Genomic DNA, 16,725 nt, shown 5'->3' with positions numbered 1-16,725 from the left:
CAATTCATTAACCTCTGCCCTTCCTGATTTGTTAATACTTGCACTCAGTGATATAAATTTTCCCCTTAGAACTGCTTTGGCTGCATCCCATAGGTTTGGGTAAGATGTCTCATCATTTTCATTGTCTTTAATGAAATTATTAATTGTTTTTATGATTTGTTCTTTCACTAACTTATTTTGGAGAATCAAATTATTTAATTTCCAATTAGTTTTTGGTTTATCTCTCCATGTATTCTTTTTTTTTAATTTTAAACCCTTAACTTCTGTGTATTGACTTAAAGGTGGAAGAGTGGTAAGGGTAGGCAATGGGGGTCAAGTGACTTGCCCAGGGTCACGCAGCTGGGAAGTGTCTGAGGCCGTCCATGTATTCTTACTAATAACTATTTTATTGCATTATAATCTGAGAAGCTTACATTTATTATTTCTCCTTTTTTTCATTTGTTTGACATGTTTTTATGCCCTATTACATGGTCTATCTTTGTGAGTGTTCCATGTGCTGCTTAAAAGAAGGTTTATTCCTTTTTTCTCTATTTATTTTTCCCCATATATCTATTAACTCTAATTTTTCTAGGGTTTTATTCACCTCTCTTATCTCTTTCTTATTTATTTTTTGCTTTGACTTATCTAGATCTTATAGGGGAAGGTTGAGGACCTCACTAGTATGGTTTTGCTATCTATTTCATCCTTGAGCTCCACTAGCTTCTCCTTTAGAAATTTGGAAGCTATACTGTTTGGTGCATACGTATTGAGTACTGATATTTCTTCATTGTTTATACTGCCTTTTATTAGGATGTAGTTACCTTCCCTATCTCTTTTAACCTTATCTATTTTTACTTTGGCTCTGTCAGAGATCATGGTAGCAACCCCTGCCTTCTTTTTCTCAGTTGAGGCTCAATAGATTTTGCTCCAGCCTTTCATTTTTACTCTATGTATGTCTGCCTATCTCATGTGTTTCTTGTAGACAACATATGGTAGGATTTTGGTTTCTAATATACTCTATTTGTTTTCATTTTATGGGTGAGTTCATCCCATTCACATTCAGAGTTATAATTATCAACTGTGTATTCCAAGACATTTTGATTCTCTCTCCCTGTCCTGCCCTTTCTTCTTTCCCTATTTTCTTCTATACCAGTGTTTTGTTTTTAATCAGTTCCACTGCTCCACTCCCTTATTGTACATCCCTTTCTCCCCTCTCCCTTCTTATTCCCCTCTTATTTTTCTTTAGGATCTTTTAAAGCTACCTCACCTCCCTCTCCCTCCCTAGTATTGCTTCCCTCCCCACCAGTCCTTTTGTTACCTTTCTACTTCTCTATAGGGCGTGAATCAATTCTCTACCCCAATGGATATGATTGTTCTTCCCTCTTTAAATTAATTTCATTGCACTTAAGTATTAAGTATTTCCTCTCTCCAACCTCTTTACCCTTCCAGTATATTGGTCTTCTCCCCTGTTCGCCCCACGTGCTTCTTTATGGAATATAAATTTACTCCATTTTGTCTGTTTTCCCATTTTTCTTAATATTATCTCCTTTTTCCTCCTCTAGTTTTATATATATTTATACACACACACACACACACATACACACACACACACACACACACACACACACACAATCCTATACTGTTTGTCACTGTTACCTCTAAGTAAACTTCTTCTAGTTATCCTATTGATAATAACAGTTTTTAATATTTACCAATATCTTCTTTTCTTCTAGGGATACAAATCAATTGAACTTACTGAGTCCCTTAAAAGACTTTCCCCCCACTTTCTTAATTACCATATGGTGATTCTCATGAGTTCTGGATTTGGGCAGCAAACTCTCTGTTTAAGTCTGTTTTCGTCTTTATGAATGCTTGAAAGTCTTCAATTCTATTGAATGACCATACTTTCCCTTGCAAAAATATAGTCAGTTTTGATGAATAGTTGATTCTTGGTTGTAGACCTAGTTCTCTTGCTTTTCGAAATATAGTATTCCATGCCTTCTGGTCCTTCAGTGTAGATGCAGCCAGATCCTGTGTTATCCTAACTGTGGTTCCCTGGTATCTGAATGACTTCTTCTTAGCAGTTTGTAATATTTTTTCTTCATCTGATAGTTTTTGAATTTGGCTATAATATTCCTGGAAGTTGTCAGTTGTGGATTAAATGTAGGAGGTGATCTGTGGATTCTTTCAAATTCCACTTTTCCCTCTTGTTCAATAATGTCAGGGCAGTTTTCTTGAATAATTTCGGGTAGGATGATTTCCAAATTTTTTCTTTTGTCATGATGTTCTGGTAAACCAATAATTGTTAAATTGTCTCTTTGAGATCTGTTTTGTAGATATGTGGTTGTATCAATAAGTTATTTCATATTCTCTTCAAAATTTTCATTTTTAAAATTCCTTTTATATATTCTTTTTGCTTTGTGAAGTCATTTGCTTCTAGTTGGTGAGTTCTTTTTTTTAAAGACTGAATTTCATCCCTGGTTTTTTGGACAATTTTCTCCTTCTGGTCTGATTTGCTTTGTAGATCATCTTTTGCCTTCTTTGCTTTGTTTTTGAGATGGTCAGTTTTAGCTTTTAGGACTTTATTTTCTTGTTTTAGTTCATGTATTTCCTTTTTCAAATTGTCTTCAGCGTCTCTTTATTGCTTTCTGAGTTCCTGAAGTTCTTGAGTTAATTGAATTTTGAGATCTTCCAAAGCCTGTGTCTAATTCACTGGAGCTTCCTCCTCTTTTTCTGTTTCATTTGTTCTCTTTTCACTTCCTGGAAAGAAGCTGTCAATTGTAATTTCTTTTCTCTTTTTCTGTTGTTTTCTCATATTTTTTCCTTCTTTGTTCTTCTAGTTTAAACAGATGGATTTAATGAGCTTTGATGAAAGATCTTCCCCCAGCTGGCAATGGAGGTTTGTAGTTAGGTTCTCTGCAGCCTATGAAGGAGGGGTGTTAGAGTTTTCCTGCCCTCTGAAGACTTCTTGTCTGTCCAATTGATGGGATTAATCCTGGATTAGTCTGTATCCCTTAATGTTCCCTGAGGCTAAAACCTGGAGAAAAGGGAAAAAAAAGTGTGTGGGGACAAGATGGAGTATTTTCGCTGAGCTGTCCAGCAGTAGGGTCCCCCTGCTCTGTCCTGCTGTTAGACCTGGTTTTCTGTCCCCTTGAAGCCCTTTATTCTCTATCTCAGTGTGGTAAAGGCTGTAGGTCTGATGTTTGGCTCCATCTAAGCCTCCATATTCCGAGCGTTTTTTGCTGTGTTTCTCTGGCTTTCTCCACTAGCCATCTCCCTGGTGTCTGTGTTCAACTCCTCGATTCAGGTGCCAGCAAGATCCTCTCTCCTGGCTGGTCTCCTAGCCAGTCCGGAGATTTTAGGGGCCATTGGAGACTCCACACAGCCTGTGGGGGAGGGGTCCTGGGATTCCCCTTCTATACCCCAGATCCAATAGTTCAAGAATTCAAGCCTTTTTCTTGGTGTACCTCTTGAGCTGTCCAGCAGTAGGGTCTCCCTGCTCTGTCCTATTGTTAGATTTGGTCCTTTTTCTTCTTGAAGAACTTTGTTTTCTATCTTGGTGTGGAAATGGTGTGGAAGTTTTAAGATTTGCTCCATCTAAGCCGCCATCTTCCCAGAATTCCTCAAATTGTAGTTCTTACTGGTTATTAAGTAAGTGAATCATTTAACTAGTGTTTACCTTTGCAAAATAGTAATAATATCTGCCCCATATTGATTGCAAGATAATTGTGAACATTAACTTTGATAATAATGAGTAAGGGACCTAAGCTAGATCAGAAGGAGGAATTTAAACCACAACTGGTGGGATGAGTGGTTTGTCACTATTCAAGCAGAAATAACTACTATCTGTTTAGAGCTTTGTTAAGTGCTATGTAATGTAATCAGACATTACACTTATTAAATACACAAACACAATCAATACTGGTGTCTAATGAAATGTGAGGAATCATTATAGTTAATCAATGTGACAATTACACTGGAGACTTCATGTCACAGTGGAGAAAAACTCTGAGAGGGAGGCAGCCACAGACCTGTTTATCCCTATTTTTGAGATGAGGTAACACTGAAGGGACCTTGGATAAATTTCTTCCTTTCCTAGCTATAAAATAAAGGGATTGAGCTGTCTGCACTCTTCCAACTGATGTGTGAAAAGGTTCTTGGAATTGTCCTTCATTGAACATTCTGAACCTTAGACTCTCATTCAACTAAAGGTAAGATGTTTTTCCTTATCTGTACCTCTGTGAAGAAGTAATATTTCTTTGCCATGATAACTAGATTTTGTTTGAGTCAAGATTCAATCCCAGATTACTCCATGTTCACCTTTTTTATAATATACCATATATGGCATATATGGGGAAAATTTGCATGGGATGATTTTACAATAATGAAAAGACCACATGGAATCAAGGATCTAGAAATAAAGTTACAAAACATACATTTGAGCAATACCTCAAACACTCATGACCTTCCTGAATAAAATAGATACATAAAACATCAAAGCTAAATGGGAACTTGTCCCTTCTATCTCTCTGTTCTTGGTATTTTTAAATTAGCCTTGATTTGAGGTCCAGATCTGTGATTTCCTCAGCATAAGTTACTCCCAGGAATTGGTACTGCTAAAGTATAAATTAGTATATTTGAAAGTATCTGGGGAAATGAGAGGATTGTCCATGCTCATGCAATCTCAGCAGCTATTGTGTGCCAAAGCAAGGGTTAAATCTATGTTTTCCCTATCCACTCTTCCACATCCCTTTTTGCTTTTAATTTCCAGAAGAGAAAACTGGAACCTATAGAAAGGAAATAAATTTCCTATTATCATATAGTAGAGCAAGAATGAGAAAGTTTCCTGACTCTCAAGGCTTTTCACCTAACTAAAGTTCCCATATTAATTTTATATTCAAAGGTGTGAGTGCCCATCCTGCTTGTCTGCAAGTATCCAAGGTCATTAATATTGCTTATCGCTTAGGGCTGCCTCTAAGTGAAAGCCCTTAAGAGTACTTTATTAAAAAAATGTAGGGAGGGAAGATGTGAGGGGAAATTATATATATACATATTTACACATACACACACATACATGTATATGTATATATCTCTTCAGTGAAGTTTTTACCTTTTGTAAATATGCTGAATTCCTTAATGACCAGGATTACATGATTTTGCTGTCTCTGCATGCAGATCTACCCAGCATCCAATACTTTTCTCATTCTTCTAGCCCATCCCTAAGTTATCATCCCCCATTCCATGTTTGTTATTTTCATATCTTTAGAGAATTAGAACTCCAACAGAAAGGCACATTTCCTTATGACTTAAATGGTTTGGTAAAATTCATTAATAGAAAAACTCCCACCTAGGATGTAGAGCAATAACAACTTTCACATATCAGATGACCAAGAAACAAGAGGTCAAGGTTTCCTTGTTATGACTTGGAAGGGAAAAGTGATACTGGGTCTGGTCAGGTAGAGAGATTTAATTGGAAAATAGTGGGCTTTCCTGGGAGAGACCTAATTCATATGTCTGCTTTTTCTAGAGCACTGACCTCTGAGGCAGAACTTCAGAGCTAGAATTTACATTGCTTTTTCACTTCACCGTAATCTTAGCCATGAAATTATTGTTAAAAATTAGAATAAATTAACTCACATTTATGTAGATCTGAGATTTAGAAATAGAAAAGAACTTTGTTGATGCTCAATTGTGACCTAACAAACCATAGCATGCCAATGCTGTCCATGGTGTTTTCTTGGCAAAGATTCTGAAGTAGTTTATGATTTCCTACTCTAGTGGATTAAGGCAAACAGAGGTTAACTGACCTGCCCCGGATCACACATAGTGTCTGAGGTCAGATTTGAACTCAGGCCCTCTTGGCTCCAGGCCTGATGCTCTATCTCCCTGAGACTCCTAGCTGCTTCCAGAGAACTTAAGTCTAAACCTCACATTTTATAAATGAGAAAACTTAAGCCCCAAAAGGTTAACATGATTTGCCTAAGTAGCAGAGCAAATATTAGAATTTGGGTCTTCTAATACCAAGTGCTGTGTGCTTCCCCTGTCCTACACTGTTATTTTTAATTATTTTATTGCTCATTTTTATTAGCGAGTAATCTTTTAAAACCAAAACTCCAAAACATAAACCCAAATAAACAAGTGATAAATCAGATGTTTTGATCTACATTCCGACTCCAACAGTTCTTTCACTGAACGTGGATAGAATTCTTTGTCATAAATACTACAGGATTGCCCTAGATCAGTGATGGGCAAACTATTCCAGCAAACTACAGCCTGGATCTGGCCTGCGGGGAATAGTTCACTCATCACTGTCCTAGATCATTGCATTGCTGAGAGTAGTTAAGTTTGTCATAGTTGATCATTCTACAGTTTTGCTGTTACTGTGTACAATGTTCTCCTGGTTCTGCTTATTTCACTCTGCATCAGTTCAGTTCATTACTATTATTTTAAAGAGGGATGTTTGAGGTTTATTTGGAGTTATACCAAGAAGCAACTTCAAGGTGACAGACAAGGAAGCATCCACTTTTCTTCTGCTCTACCCTATGTGACAGGAGACCTGGGGAAGAAGGATTAAAGTCAAGTAAGATTTTAGGCTGCTGTTTCTGCTCATTGATTCTTCCTCCTTATAGGTTCCTGAAAATAATTTATAACTGGGGTAGGTTTTCTAGGAGGTTACCATCAACATGTTGATATTACTTTTTAGTATAGCATTGGTTTTCTCAGGGTTGATTTGGAGAACTCCGTTGACCAGGAATCTGGAATCTAAAGAGAGTATTAGCACCCCTCTAGATAGCCCATCCCTGGCTCATTGTAACATGGCATCCTGAACCTAGGCTGATATTGCTTCTTGTGAAAAGGAATTTTTAACTCCCTTTGTTTATTTTAACTCAATCAATCAAGAACTTGGAGTGCCCCTCCTTTCACACTTAATCACTAAAGCACTTGGATAACCTTTTATTAGAAAAGGAAGTTCACAACCTCAAAGACAGGAAGTGGATCCCACAAGCACTGCAGGCAAATTAAGAAACTATGATTGGTTCCTGAGATGTGACAGACTAGGCCACAGTGAAAGGAAGTAGAAGCAAGAGAGATAGGAAGTGACGTGGGAAAAGGGCTTATAAAAGGAGAGACCAAAGCCATTTTTGTATGGCAATTTGGAACTATGCAAAAAGGGCTATAAAAGACTTTGATCTAGCCTTACCACTGGGTTTATATCCTAAAGAGATCATAGGGAAAAAGACTTGTACAAAAATATTTATAGCCTCGCTCTATGTGGTAGCAAAAAATTGGAAAATGAGAGAATGTCCTTCAATTGGGGAATGGCTGAACAAATTGTGGTATCTGTTGGTGATGGAATACTGTTTTGCTAAAAGGAATAATCATCTGGAGGAATTCCATGTGAACTGGAATGACCTCTAGGAATGGAAGCAGAATGAAAGGAGTAGAACCAGGAGAACATTGTTCATAGAGACTGATACAGTGTGGTATAATCAAATGTAATGGACTTCTCTACTAGCAGCAATGCATGATCCAGGACAATTCTGAGGGCCTTATGAGAAAGAACGATATCCACATCCAGAGAAAGAACTGTGAGAGTAGAAACACAGAAAAAAAAATCTGCTTGAACATATGGATTGATGGAGATATGATTTGGGGTGGCAACTATCAATAATATGGAAATAGGTCTTAATCAATGATACATGTAAAACCCAGTGGAACTGTGCATTGGCTACAAAGAGGTGGGGGGGAAGTTGGAGGGGAGGGAAAGAACATGAATCATGACCATGAAAATATTCTTTAAAATATTTTTAAAAATAAATACATTTTTAAAAAAGGAGAGACCAGACAGCTGAGCATTCATTCTGCATTGGTGATTCTGCCTTGTTGGCTCTTGCTGAAAGAGGGATTCTGCATTGGAGATTCTTTTGTGGCTCAGCCTCTTTGGTGGCTGGAGATACTCTTGTGGGCTGGTGAGATTAGCATTTGGATTCACATTTATGGATGAAGACACTGGAATCCAGACTTAGGGTATTTAGCTAGGTGATATTTCCTATCTCCTTCCTACATTACCCTCTCTTTCCTATCTCTACCTTGCTCTAATAAAGCTACTAAAGCTACTAACAGCCTCATGCCTTAAGAGTTAATTTTTATAAATGGTGACCACAACAACTTTTTATAATTCTTAATTTGACCAAAACTGATCTTACACTCCCCATCTTATTGCTTGAATGGGAAATCACAAAAACCGCATGGTTGACAACTGAAAAATGTCTTCCTTATCAGCTCAGTTATCATTTTTAAGAACACAAAATGAATAGCATTAGATAGCAGTGGTAGGATCCTAAAGTCATGAGAAGGTTGCCCATCTCCAAGTCAGGAAAAATGAATATTATACAATTCATAATGATAACTTATCTTTGTCTAGTGCTTTAAATATTCATATAAACTATTTCGTAAACTTTCACATGCCCAGTTGGGTGGTGCCCAAAATGGTTATGACTGCTCACATGCCTTGTTCAATTTAACCCACCACCCAAAAAGCCCATTTCACTGATAGAGGTGTTATTGTTTTTGCCAAAGTATGATCCAAGGAACCTTATGGAAGCTGAACTGTTTATGTTTCTCCACTGGAGGCTGATGTCCTCAGGGAAGTAGGTGGGACCTAGGGCCTCCCCTGGCAACTCTTGAGTGCCCTGTGATATCTTAATTTGTGGCACTAATGTCAAGAATAACCTTACTTTTTGGAATTCAGTCATACTTCTGTCTTGAATTCAGACTCATTTAATAGCCTTAAAGAGCAGATGGTAATTTTGGTTGGGTTCCCTGAAAAGTCCCAGGAAAAAGATGCTGCACCCTGCTTCTTCCCTGCCCTATGAGTGAGTCTAGGAAGCTGAGGGCAAGCCTGTCCTTCTTGGACCCAAAGCCAATGCACTTTATTCTCAAGAGCCCCACCCCTACTCCTGTCCTGGGCTACATAGCTTCACTACCTCTACTTTTCCAATCTTATCATCTTAAGGTGAGATAACTTACAGTTACCCATATGTAAAATGAGATGACATCTCAAGTCCCTTCTAGCTCCTATAATCTTATGAACTGTTACTATGCAACTACAGCCTTGAAAGGAAGGTAGGATAGTTCCCTTCTCCCATTTGCTGCTATTGTTGATTTTTGTTTTTTTTTTCTTTGGGGGGGAGGGAAGGAGGGACAGGATGCTTTTTAAAAAATAGTATGGACTCCTCCCCATTACTGGAAATTTACTTCTTTATTGGTTAATATTTGTTCCTAACAACAACAATAATAGTAATACTAGCATTTATATTAGCACTTTATTATCTTATCTCATTTAACCTTCACAACTCTGTGAAATAGGTGCTATCCCTGTTTTACAGTTGAGAAAATTTTGGCAGAGAGGTTAATTGACTAACTTAGAGCCCCACAGCTGAGTAAATATATGAAGTAGGTTTTAACTCAATTCTTTCTGATTAGCAATTCAGAGATCTAACCCTTGTACCACCTAGCTCCCTGATGTTTTTTTCATGATATTTTAAAGCAATTTTTTTCTAAAACAAATTACTTGGAAAAGTAGTTTCACTCTTCACATGATGTTATTGTCACACATACCTTCTGTAATATAGTACTATAGTTGAGCAGACACAGCCTTTCTTTGTATACTAAAAACAAATTGTTGTAACTATAAACAAATTGCATTTCTGTGGGTTCCAGGGAATACTTTGGGTGAGTTATGGGCTCCTGGGAAGTGAGCTGAAGAGGAGTTATGAAGAAATCTCAAGGAAGTATAACATAGTATGAATGCTAGTCCTTTATTATCCCAACCTCTATAGGGTATTACATGATCAAAGGTTATGCACAGTTTTATAGTCCTTGGGCAAAGTTCCAAATTGCCTTCCAGAATGGTTGGATCAGGACTTCCAAGGGTGGAGCCAAGATGGCAAAGTAATCCAGAGCAGATCCATGCCACCATGAGAATCCTTTCCATCAAAGATTAAAATATAGCCACAAAATGAATACAGGAGTGAAAGGACTAACAAGGAGACAGAATGAAACAACTTTCAAGAAAAGAAAAACCCAAAATGTAGGCAAAGAACAACTGGGGAATGGGATGAGAGGAAAGCAGACCTAGAAAGAAGCTACAACAGGTTAGGAAGAGCAAGCCACACTCCCATCCCACATCTTCTGTCTGAGGTTCAAGAATTTATGTCTAAGCCAACATCCAGATCTTGAGATCCTGCCTTGGAAAATAGTAGTACAAGCCAACCCATACCCCTTGAAATTTCAAATCTGTGAAGAAGTCAGTAGTAAGTACTGATCTTTTTGCCTAAAGTTCAGGGAAGAGCTCCAAGACAGGACAATCAAGTGTGTGCATGATTGAAGCAAGTACACAGCCCCTGACCAAATCAAGATCAGAGTGAGATCAAAAGATTATACCTAATCTTGAGACAAGTCTTTAAGCTATCAGCATCTCAAGGGTCAATTCAATCAGCAGCGGGAGGGGTCTTTCAGAGCTCTCAGCTGGCAGGCCATTTCATCATTCCCCAAGCCTCCCTATAATTAAATAGGAAAAATGAAGAAAACAAAAAAGCACTGATTTTTTATGACAACAAAGAACAAGGTAAGAACGCAGAAGGGTACAGTGAAAGCAAAAGAAACACATGTAAAATCCAAAGGAAAAATATTGATTGGACACAGATTCTGGAAAAAAGTTGAAAAAGGACTTAAAAAAACAATTAAGAGAGGTAGAGGAAAAGTGGGAAAGAGAAATGAAAGTGATGCAAGAAGAAATGGGACAATTGAAAAAGGAGAAACAAAAACTGACAGAGGAAAATCAAGCCTTAAAAATTCAGAATTGACCATCTAGAAACTAATGATATCATGAGAAATCAAGAAACAATAAAGCAGAATCAAAGAAATGAAAAACAACAGAGAAAAACATGAAATATGTTCTTTTTGAAATTTTTATCAGAATAATATTTTATTTTTATTTATTATTTTTTAGAATATCTTTCCATGGTTACATAATTCATGTTCATTCCCTCCCCCCCAAACACTCCCTACCCTCCCTATAGACAACATGCAATTCCACTGGGTTTTACATGTATCATTGATCAATATCTATTCCTATATTATTGATGGTTGCACTGGAGTGTTCATTTAGAGACTACATCCAAAATCATATCCCCATCAACCCATGTGTTCAAGCTGTTGTTTTTCTTCTGTGATTAAATATTCTTTTCAAATTTAAATATTTTGTTTTTTAGAAAGATTTTCCATGATTACATGATTCTAGTTTTTACTTTCCCCTTCACCCCCCTTCACCCCCCCAATCCAACATGCATTTACACTGGTTTTCACAAGTATGATCAATCAAGGCTTATTTACATATCATTGATAGTTGCATTGGTGTGGACCTTTAGTGTCTATATCCCCAGTTATGTCTACATCAACCCATGTGTTCAAGCCATTGATTTTCTTCTGTGTTTCCACTCCTGCAGTCCTTCCTCTGAGTGTGGGTAGTGTTCCTTTTGATAAATCCCTCAGAATTGTCCTGGGTCATTGCATTACTGCCAGTACAGAAGTCCATTACATTCGATTTTACCACAGTGCATCAGGCTCTGTGTACAATGTTCTTCTGGCTCTGCTCCTTTCACTCTGCATCAATTCCTGGAGGTCTTTCCAGTTCTCATGGAATTCATCCAGTTCATTATTCCTTTGAGCACAATAGTATTCCATCACCAGCATATACCACAATTTGTTCAGCCATTTCCTAATTGAAGGGCATACTCTTGTTTTACAGTTTTTTGCCACCACAAAAAGTGCGGCTATGAATATTTTTGTGCAAGTCTGTTTATCTATGATCTCTTTGGGGTAAAAACCCAGCAATGCTATGGCTGGATAAAAGAGCAGTCAGTCTTTTAGAGCTCTTTGGGCATAGTTCCAAATTGCTATCCAGAATGGTTGGATCAGTTCACAACTCCAGCAGCAATGCATGAATGTCCCAATTTTGCCACATCCCCTCCAACATTCATTACTCTCCCCTGCTATCATTTTAGCCAATCTGCTAAATGTGAGGTGATACCTCAGAGTTGTTTTGATTTGCATTTGTCTAATTATTAGAGATTTAGAACACTTTCTCATGTGCTTATTGATACTTTTGATTTCTTTATCTGAAAATTGTCTATTCATGTCCCTTGCCCACTTATCAATTGGGGAATGACTTGATTTTTTAAATAATTGATTTAGCTCTTTGTATATTTGAGTAATTAGACCCCTGCCAGAGTTTTTTGATATAAAGATTTTTTCCCAGTTTTTTGTTTCCCTTCTGATTTTCGTTGCATTGTTTTTGTTTGTACAAAAACTTTTAAATTTAATATAATAAAATTATTTATTTTACATTTTGTAATTTTTCTAACTCTTGCTTGATTTTAAAATATCCCCTTTCCCATAGATCTGACAAGTATACTATTCTGTGTTTACTTATTTATAGTTTCCCTCTTTATATTCAAGTCATTCACCCATTCTGAATTTATCTTGGTGTAGGGTGTGAGACATTGATCTAAACCTTATCTCTCCCATATTGTTTTCTAATTTTCCCAGCAGTTTTTGTCAAATAGTGGATTTTTGTCCCAAAAGGTGGGCTCTTTGTGTTTATCATAGACTGTCTTGCTGAGGTCACTTACCCCAAGTCTATCCCACTGATCCTCCCTTCTGTCTCTTAGCCAGTACCATATTGTTTTGATGACTGCTGCTTTATAGTATAGTTTAAGATCTGGTACTGCTAGGCCACTTTCCTTCATGTTTTTTTCATTATTTCCCTTGATATTCTTGATATTTTGTTCTTCCAAATGAACTTTGTTATAGTTTTTTTCTAATTCAGTAAAAATGTTTTTAATTTTTTGGTAGTTTGATAGGTATGGCACTAAATAGGTAAATTAATTTGGGTAGAATGGCCATTTTTATTATGTTAGTTCTTCCAAACCATGAGCAATAAATGTTTTTCCAATTGTTTAGATCTAGTTTTAATCATTTGGAACGTGTTTTGTAGTTGTGTTTGTATAATTCCTGTGTTTGTTTTGGTAGATAGATTCCTAAGTATTTTATATTGTCTAGGGTGATTTTAAATGTTGTTTTTCTTTCTACCTCTTGCTGCTGTGATGTGTTGGAAATATATAGAAATGCTGATGATTTATGTACATTTATTTTGTATCCTGCAACTTTGCTAAAGTTGTTGATTATTTCTATTAGCTTTTTAGTTGATTCTCTAGGATTTTCTAAGTAGACCATCATATCATCTGCAAAGAGTGATAGCTTAGTCTCCTCATTGCCTATACTAATACATTCAATTTCTGTTTCTTCTCTAATTGCTACTGCTAGTGATTCTAGTAAAATGTAGTAAAAATAGAGGTGATAGTGGGCATCCTTGTTTCACTCCTGATATTATTGGGAAGACTTCTAATTTATCCCCATTGCATATGATGCTTGTTGATGGTTTTAGATATACTCTTTTTATTATTTTTAGGAAAGACCCTTCTATTCCTATACTTTCTAGTATTTCCAATAGGAATGGATGTTGTATTTTTTCAAAGGCTTTTTCAGCATCTATTGAGATAATCATGTGGTTTTTGTTGGTTTGCTTGTTCATATGGTCAGTTATGTGAATGGTTTTCCTGATGTTGAACAATCCTTGTATTCCTGGTATAAATCCCAGCTGATCATAATGAATAACCCTCATGATCACTTGCTGGAATCTTTTTGCTAGTATTCTGTTTAAGATTTTTGTATCTATGTTCTTTTAAGGAGATTGGTCTGTATTTTTCTTTCTCTGTTTTTGATCTACCTGGCTTTGGGATCACTACCATATTTGTGTCATAAAAGGAATTTGGTAGAACTCCTTCTTTGCTTATCATGTCAAATAGTTTGTATAGTATTGGAATTAATTGTTCTTTGAATGTCTGATAGAATTCACTTGTGAATCCATCTTTTCCTGGGGATTTTTTCTTAGGGTGTTCTTTGATGGCTTGTTCAATTTCTTTTTCTGATATGAGATTATTTAAGTATTCTATTTCTTCTACTCTTAATCTAGGTAATTTATATATTTGTAAATATTCATCAATCTCACTTACATTGCTATATTTATTGTCATATAATTGCACAAAATAGTATTTAATGATTTCCTTGATTTCATCTTCATTAGAGGTGAGGTTTCCCTTTTATCTTTGATAATGATGATCTGGTTTTCTTCTTTACTTTTAAAATTAAATTGACCAGTACTTTTTCAATTTTGTTTGTTTTTTTAAAAGTGCCAGCTTTTAGTCTTATTTATTAATTCAATAGTAGTTTTACTTTCATTTTTATTGATTTCTCCTTTAATTTTTATAATCTCCAATTTAGTCTTTAGCTGGGGATTTTTAATTTGTTCCCTTTCTAGTTGTTTAATTTGCATGCCCAGTTCATTGATCTTTGTCCGCTCTAATTTGTTAATACATGCACTCAAGGATATAAATTTCAACCTGAGTACTCCCTTAGCTGCATCCCACAGAGTTTGGTAGGATGTCTCATCATTGTCATTCTCTTCAATGAAATTATTTATAGTTTCTATTATTTCTTCTTTAACTATCTGGTTTTGGAGAATCTTATTATTTAATTTCTAATTAATTTTTGATTTGCCTCTCCATGTGCTCTTACTAATTATTATTTTTATTGCATTATGATCTGAGAAGATTACATTTATTATTTCGGCTCTTTTGCCTTAGTTTGCCGTGTTTCAATTTCCTTATACAAGGTCAATCTTTCTAAATGTACCATGTGCAGCTCAAAAGAAGGTGTATTCCTTTTTGTCCCTATTTATTTTTCTCCACATATCTATTAAATCTAATTTTTCTAGGCTTTCATTCACCTCAACTGCCTTAGAAAATTGATCCAAGAGAGACAATTTGAGAATTATTGCACTACCTAAAAGCCATAATCAAGAAAAAACCTTGGACATCACACTATAAGAAATTATCAAAGATAACTGGCCAGAGATCCTCCATCAAGAATATAAAATTGAAACTGAAAGACTTCACAGATTACTTGCAGAAAGAAATTCTCAAATGACAACTTCCAAGAATATAATTTAAGGGACTGATTGAGGTCAAAATGTTTGTATGTCTACATGGAAAGAGAATTTCTGTAATTCTCAAAAATTACTCTTAGTAATAGAGAAGATAGAAGGAATTTACTCAGAAACAGGGTGGAGAAGTAAGCTGATGATATGATGATATATGATGATATGATGTATATGTAAATGTGATTACATGGAATAATATGTATGTATGATATAATATGTATGCATATGAATGATATGTTAAAAATCAATCAATGGCTGAAAGAGAGGGTGATACTGAAAGAAAATGGAAGGGAGAGATAAAATGGGGTAAATTATATAACATAAACAGGATTGAAAAATCATTATAGAGAGGGGAGTATAAGGGTGGTGACTGGCAATGCTTAAATTTTACTCTCATTGTAACTGGATCAGAGAGTGTAAAACAAGCATACTCAGTGGGGTATAGAATTATTTCTTACCTTAATCACTGGGATATAGAATACTATCTTATCTCACACAGAAGTAGAAGGGGAATAAGACAAGGGAAGAGGGAGGGAAGTGGGGGTGTGTGTAACAAAAAGCAAAATACTGGTGAGGGGGAAGAGAAAGAAAGGGAACAGAGTAGGATTTAAAGGGGATAATATGATGGAGGGCAATACACAGTTAGTAATCATAATGCTGAATGTGAATGGGATGAACACACCCATAAAACGGAAGTAGACAGCAGAGTTGATTAAAAAACCAGAATCCTACTATATGTTATTTATAAGAAACACATTTGAGGCAGAGTGACACAGATTCAAGGTAAAATGCTGGAGAAAGAATTTATTATGCATCATTTAAAGTAAAAAAAAAAAGCAGGAGTAGTAATCATGATACCAGAAAAAGTTAAAGTAGAAATTGATCTGATTAAAAGTGATATGGAAGGAAATTACATTTTGCTTGTGTAAATGGAATTAACTCATTTTCATTTATTGTTAGACTCTAGCCATCAGAAATAATGTCATCCCACCCTACTTAGTGGGGAGGGGAAGATTAGTTACCCACATGTGACAATAAGTAACAAATCAAGAACAAGGGACTGCCCTTTGGGCAGTCCAAAACAGTGTTGAGGCTGCTATTTGTACACTTGAAATTAGAGGTAGATGCAGGAAGTGATGAAAGCTGCTATCTTTCAGATATGATGGTAACTTTCTGTGGAGGCAATTGGGGCTTTGGACTTGGTGTTGAAGGATCTCTGCTGAGACCTCAGGCGGCTTCTCTCTGAATTGTCATGTGGGTAAGTTAGGCTGACTTCCTTTCACCTCCCTTGGCATTTCTGGAGGCTCTACCCTTAAGGAGGCTTCTCTTGCTTCTCTAATTGTCAAAAGCCTTGTGGCTAGCAACCTTGTTTAATTAACCTCTGTGCTCCTCTCATCTAGTCTGGACCTCTGGTCCGGACCAGAGTTTCTCTCTCTCTATTTCCCTACCTTCAACCTTCCTAATTCTAAATAAACTTCCATAAAAGCCATGCTAACTTGGGTCTATTTAAGATTTGGAATTGACCTTCCGGGTTAAGATGGCGGCAGAGTAAGAAGCAGCTCTTAACCTCTCCTGACCGAAACACACAAAACTCCTCAAGGGGACATAAAAACAAGTCCAGA

The sequence above is a fragment of the Gracilinanus agilis genome, chromosome X (genome assembly GCF_016433145.1).
Source record: "Gracilinanus agilis isolate LMUSP501 chromosome X, AgileGrace, whole genome shotgun sequence".
Classification (NCBI taxonomy): Eukaryota; Metazoa; Chordata; class Mammalia; order Didelphimorphia; family Didelphidae; genus Gracilinanus; species Gracilinanus agilis.
Note: the sequence above shows the minus strand (reverse complement) of the source record.